Raw genomic sequence first — 6,951 nt, 5'->3', positions numbered from 1 at the left:
GATATATCTATCTATCTATCTACTTATGTGGTCTTGACTACCTGTCCACTTTCTCACCTGGTTCTTGTTGTCTCTCTCTGGTGTGCCGACACCATCCTGCTCTCTCTCCTTCTCTCCCTCCCTAGCCTCCTCTCTCCCTATTTCGCTGTCAACCAAAAGGCAAACATAACAACCAGAGTATTTATAATCTAATAAGAGGTATACATTGATCCATATCAATTTATAACATAATTATAATTTAATTTTGGATTGCTGTGGGCAATGCAGTCAGATAATGTCATTTTGACATTACTCTCTCACCTGGAAAAAAAACATGTCCAACTATACTATAAAAAACAGACATTTCAAATGCTTCAATCCACTGTCCATGTACTGTAAATATGCCATTATGGTATTACCATGAAGCCCAATTCTAGCAGAATAAGAAAGATTGTATATCTAATTTAAGTAAAATAATAAAGTGCATCCAGTTTAGCTGGCAAGTGTGCAGCAGACTAGCTCATCTCATCACCTCTGAGCTAGCTAGCTAGCTAGTTCTTTGACTATTTACACAATGGAACTATAAATCAGACACTTTCTAGTCACAATAATAACGACCAATTTTAACCAACTTTCTCTGTCAGAACACTCAGCAACTATATTTGCTAACGTTTCAACTTGCTTACTTCCTATCTGAAGACATCGTAACAATGAAGTACAACAGGGCAGGATCCACCAGACAGATCGCGTGGATCTGATATCCGGATATGTTTGATATGGCAGTTACTATGACAACGATATGTTTGAGTGGTTCTGTAGACCGCGGCCTGCTGTGCTGCTGTCAGTCCAACGATATGGCAGTTACTATGACAACGATATGGGGGAGGAGCGTCAGAAACGTGACCCAGAAGTGAAGCGGCAAGTTGTGTCGCCCATCTCCAAGTATATCCAGCTGCAGCCTACACGCGCATCACCCGGACGCTTGGACACCATATTTGGTTCGAGCGCGTCATCATGCCACGCCTGCATATTTGCATATTTGGTTCGGACTAGTCATCGCCTTACTACGGTGGCTGAGGACGATTTCAAATTCATATTTCAAGTATTTCTGGATATTGATTGATTGATTGAAAACTTTATTAGAAGATTTGCAGAAGTAGGTACATGGAAGTACATAATACATACAAGGTCATCTAAAAGGATAAAAACCCAAGAAAGCCACTGGCTTATTTCAATTGGGGTCCTTGATTTTCAATTCATCGTTACATGTAAGACAGAAAAAAAAAGAAAAAAAACTAGTACTATCTACAAGATAATACAGACAAATAACTATTACTATCTACAAGATAAACATACATCCATCATGGGAAGAACAATACAACAAAACATAAGGTATGTACAGCGGGTAGGACAGGTGGGGACACACACCACAGGTGGGGGCGGGGGACAAAACACAAAGTATGTACAGTGGGTAGTTCGGGTCTTTTAATCTGATTTTTGATTTAGAGGGTCCAGTTACGGATTGCAGCCTCCTGTAAATGTTTTTTGAGAGTGGTTTTGAAGGTGGGCAGTGTTTTGCACTCCTTTAAGATTATAGGAAGGGCGTTCCACATTTTTACTGCATAGTTTGCAAACGAGTTTAACCCCTTGTTTGTGGTGCAACGCGGTTGAACGTGGTTCGTGGAGCTTCCTCTGGTGTTGTATGTGTGGACGTTGTTCACTTTTTTGGAAGTATGTTGACAGGTACTTGGGTGTCTTTGTGGTGTAGCGTATCTTGAAGACCAGGCCCAGTGCAAGCTGCTGCACTCTGTCAACTACTCGTAGCCAATCAAGGCTCAAAAAATGAGCAGCGGTTAGATGTGTCCTAGGGTTGAGGCCTAGCAGAAGCCTAACCAGTTTATTTTGGGCTGTCTGGAGTCTTGTTTTATGGGCCTTTGTGGTTCTATAGTACCATGATGTTACGGCATAGTCGAAGTGACATTGAATGAGAGCTCCTGATAGGGTCCTCAGTGTGTTTTTACTGACAAGTGAGGATATCCTGTACAAGAATCTAGTTCTATGGTTCACTTTTTTGATTACTTTTGCTGCCATTTTATCTCCGGAAAGATTTGCCTCTAAGATGGAGCCCAGGTATGTAATATCCTCTTTTCTTGTGATATTAATGTTACCCACTTTTATTTTAAAATGTTCAGCCTTTCTGAGTTTAGATGGGGATCCGTATAGGATGGTTTCAGTTTTACCTAGGTGTATTGATAGTTTATTGTCAGCTAGCCAGATGCAGATTCTACTCAGTTCAGTGCTTAGCGCTTTTTCCACCTGCAATATGTCCCTGTCAGAGACCAGCAGAGCCGAGTCATCCGCGAACAGGAACAAATTGCAATCACATGCTGATGACATGTCATTCACATATATTAGGAACAGTAAAGGTCCCAATATGCTTCCTTGTGGAACGCCGCAGGTCACTGGGAGGGGGGGGGACAGTGTTCCGTTCACACTAACCACCTGTTCCCTCCCCTCTAAGTAGGATTGTATCCAGCTCACCGATGTTCTATCGAACCCAATTGCTTTCAGTTTATCTAACAATATGTGGTGATCTACTGTGTCGAAGGCCTTCTGGAGGTCCAGCATGACCATGCCGCAGTACTTGCCCGAGTCCACCTCATGGTTGATGTGGTCGTTCAAATAGAGAAGGCATGTGTCTGTCATATGACAGATCATTTATGTATTTCGATATGAGATAGATGCATTTTTGTATTTCAAGTACTTATGGATATGACCGATCGTATTTATGGATATTTTGATATGAGATAGATCATTTATGAGATAGATAAGTTTCGTATTTCAAGTATTTATGGATATGACAGATAATGTTCGTCCTATTCACTTAATGCTTAGTTTTTTAAAACAAACCAAATAAACACATTTCCAGTAATGGATTCTACAGTTAGGCCCATATATATTTGGTCACAGACAGAATTAGTGTTATTTTAGCTGTTTACCAAAACATCTATAGTTACAGTCATACACAAGTTACAGTCATATAATGAATATGAATGAATGAATGAATCTTTATTTCGAACATGATTTAAAAAAAAAAAAAAAAAAAAAAAAAAAAAACTAATATGTAGAGTACAGTCCTATCAATTGTTCGAAAAGGAGTAGGAAGAAGCCTGTCCTACCCCTGTTTATACTTAACAATTATTCTTACATTATATAATCCAATTAATTAATACATATATTTCAGTATCATCCGTTCTAATACTTTTTCATTCTTAATATTGACACAAAATAAATAAATAAACATAATTTTTCCATTCTTAATACTGAAACAACACAAAATAAATAAATAACAAACATCAGTATCCACAATGTAATACAGAAGAAAAAGACACAGAAAACCACACCTTAGTTTCCAGAAGATTAACAACCTTCCCTTTCCTCATTTTGGTATTTAACAAAAATAATTTCTTTAAACTTTTTTTTAAAAAGAGCAATATTTCTGCTTTCCTTCATATTTTCCTCTAGCCCATTCCATATGGTAACTCCGTAGAATGATATGCACCTGCTCCTGAGATGGGTGCGAGGATAACCCTTGTTAAAGTTGTGGTTACCTCTCAAATGATATCCCTTATCCCTCTCTATATATCCCTGATATCCCTTATCCCTTATCCCTCTCTGGAAGAGCTGTACAACACACGCTGTCTCAGGAAGGCCTCCAAGATCTCCAGGGACCCAACCCACCCTGGGTACGAACACTTTACCCGGCTGCCCTCGAAAAGGCGGTTCAGGACCATGGCCGCAAGGACAAACAGACTGAAGAACAGCTTCTACCCCAGGGCCGTCCAGGCCCTGAACACAGCAAAGACCTAGGTTCTGGGCCCTGGACAGTCTGGACGGATTGATGGCAGCTGCTGGACTGAAAAAATCAGGTGTAGTGCTGAGGCACAAATATGTACATTTCAAGCCTGCAAACTGCGACACTTTAAATAAATGTGCAATAACACTATGTGCAATATGACAACCCTAGTCGTCTATCTGTACAGTATAGTATAGTGGATAGTGTACATAGCCTTTATTTATGTAAACCAGCTCCTTCCCTTCTTGTGTTTTTTTTAAGTGTTTTTTAAAAGTTTTTTTTCTTTCCTAACACCAGGGGAGCCACCCCTCCTAAATGTCGTTGTTTGGTACCTGTACTGTAGCAATGACAATAAAGACCATTCATTCATTCATTCATTCATTCATTCATTCATATAAATCATTTATTAATGTTACCTGGGAGTTCTTGAGTCTTTGCTTTATACATTAACTGTGCCAATTTAAATTTGAATAAGTCCATGAGCTTTAAGGCATTTGACATTAGGAACAAGTTATTTGTGTGATCACGATATCCGACCTTATGTACAATCCTCATAGCTTTTTTCTGTAGTGTAATCAATGGGTTTAAAGTGCTTTTATATGCATTTCCCCATATCTCCACACAGTAACTCAAATAGGGTAAGACAAGACAACAATATAGAGTATACAACATCCTCTGTTCCAGAATATGTTTTGCCCTACACAATACTGCAATACTCCTTGATACTTTGGATCTAACGTATCTTATATGAGATTTCCAACAGAATTTACTGGGCTTAAAGTGCAGACTCTCAGCTTTCGGTTAATCCAAATTGAAGGAAGGGTTTATGAATTATAGCTCTTTTATATATAATAACCAAAAGTAATTAGACAATTGACTCAAAAGCTGTTTCATGGGCCAGTGTGGGCTATTTATTCCTTCATTATTTCTTTATCAATTAAGCAGGTAAAAGGTCTGAGTTGATTCCAAGTGTGGCATTTGCATTTGGAAGCTGTTGCTGTATACGCACAACATGCAGTCAACAGAGCTCTCAATGCAAGTGAAACAGGCCATCCTTAGGCTGTAAAAACAAAACAAAAATCCACCAGAGAGATAGTGGGAACATTAATAGTGGCCAAATTAACTGTTTGGTACATTCTGAGAAAAAAAGAATGCACTGGTGAGCTCGGCACCACAAAAAGGTCTGGACGTCCATGGAAGACAAGAGGTGGTCTGTACTATCTCCTACTCCTCCTACTCGTTCCTGGTCTCTTGTGTATAGTGGAAAACCAGAACTGTTCAAAAGCGTGCCGAAGCAAGCCGACCCGAGCCGAGCCGGGCCGATAGTGGAAAAGCGCCATTAGACATAGAAAACAGTGTAAAGCTGACTGACTTGACATTTATTTTTAAAAAGCTACCACAGGGATCATGGGATAGGAATGAGCTGCTGAATCTCTGCTGATGTCAGGTCATTCTGTCTCTGAGAGAGCCTCTCTGAAAGACATACCTCAGTCTCATGTAACCTCCGCGCTTCAACGTTTTAACTCATTACCAGAAGCAATCTAAACGTCTCAATTCAGAAAACTATCAGACCTGCTCATGAATACATGAAAAAAGTTGTCCTTAATCAAAGCTTGTACTGTACGTAGAGAACTATTTCAAATACACAAGCACCGGCAAATAGTCCTGTGCATTTTGAGATGAGCTAGGCTTTTTTCAGTGTTGAGGGAGTTATTCTGTAATAGAATTGTGACAGGTTTTCATTTTACAAAATTGTTGGCAAATGAGACGAGTAGTTTCCTTATATAATGAAACTCAATCCCATGAATCAGAATGAGGACATGATCTCAGTTGAAATTCTCTGCTCACTGTTGGAACTTGAGAAGGTCATTTAAAAACCTAATTTATTTCCACGAAGACAGAGGCTATACAGTTTACATAGCAATCCAATGTTCACAGGAAGCCTAGACCTATTACTGTTTGCCCAGGGTACGTTTTATTTGGGAAATGGGGATCTGCTTCCATCTTACAATTAAACAAACCACAACAAAGCTATGTATGAATAAATATCAGCCGTAAGAAACTGTTATAAAACATCTGGAGCACATTGCTTATCGTTAATGAGGCGTTAATGATCACATTGACTGTAATGAATTAAAACAGCTACCGGTCTTTTGTTGTCCCACTAGGGGAAATTTGGTTACAACAACAACATGACAGACAACATACCAGACAGGATACAGAGACAACAATACAGTACAGTACAGTGCAAAATCACTTGATGTGAAGACAAAAGATGAGCAAATTGCACCATACAAATATAGACAGGACCAACTCAATAAAAGTTCTGTAGAACAGAGTCATCATTTTGGTGCACACATTAAAATAATTCATTTTTCTCAAGAAGTAAAGATGTTGTTCTTAGAAATGGCATCTGCATTAGCCTGAAAGCACAACCTATTATCAAACACAGCATGCAAATATTTGTAGTTCAATCTCAGTTCCCTCAATAACTGTGAGTTTGGGGAAGGGTGGTGACTTCCTAAAATCAATCATCTAACTATGACCGAGTCATCTGCAAACTTTATTTGTCTATTCTCAAACTTGCTTTTGTGTAAAGAGTACACATCCTTGGGGTGAGCCAGTGGATGAGTGGAGCGTGTATGAGAGGACACCATTAACTCTCACACACTGTGATCTATCTGTCAGAAAGTCTAAAATCCAATGATATTAATATCAAGATTAAAATCAGAGAGGAGTTTCTCTACAAGCAAATGTGGCCGCATGGTGTTAAAAGCAGAAGACAAATCAATAAGCAGAAGTCTGTCAGTCAGGGGGCCCTGTCAGGGTGATGATACAGGCAGTTCAGCTGCATCAGGGTGGCATCCTCTACACCTCTGCCAGCTCTATAGGCAAACTACAGAGGATCTAAAGAACCCTGCACCTGCTGCTGAACAGCCTTCTTTATCCCCTTCTCAAAAACCTTTCTAACTAAAGATGTATTGAATTGAATTGAATTGAATATAACTTTATTGTCCACCAAGGTGGAAAATTGTATTCGGCACACCAAACAGAAAAAAGCCAGAAGGCAACAGGGTTGCACATAAGTGCTAGCCTACAGGTCTAAAATCATTTAA

This window comes from Nansenia antarctica, assembly GCF_963989245.1.
Source record: "Nansenia antarctica genome assembly, chromosome: 11".
In the NCBI taxonomy this organism is placed as follows: domain Eukaryota; kingdom Metazoa; phylum Chordata; class Actinopteri; order Argentiniformes; family Microstomatidae; genus Nansenia; species Nansenia antarctica.
This window is presented reverse-complemented; position numbering follows the sequence as displayed.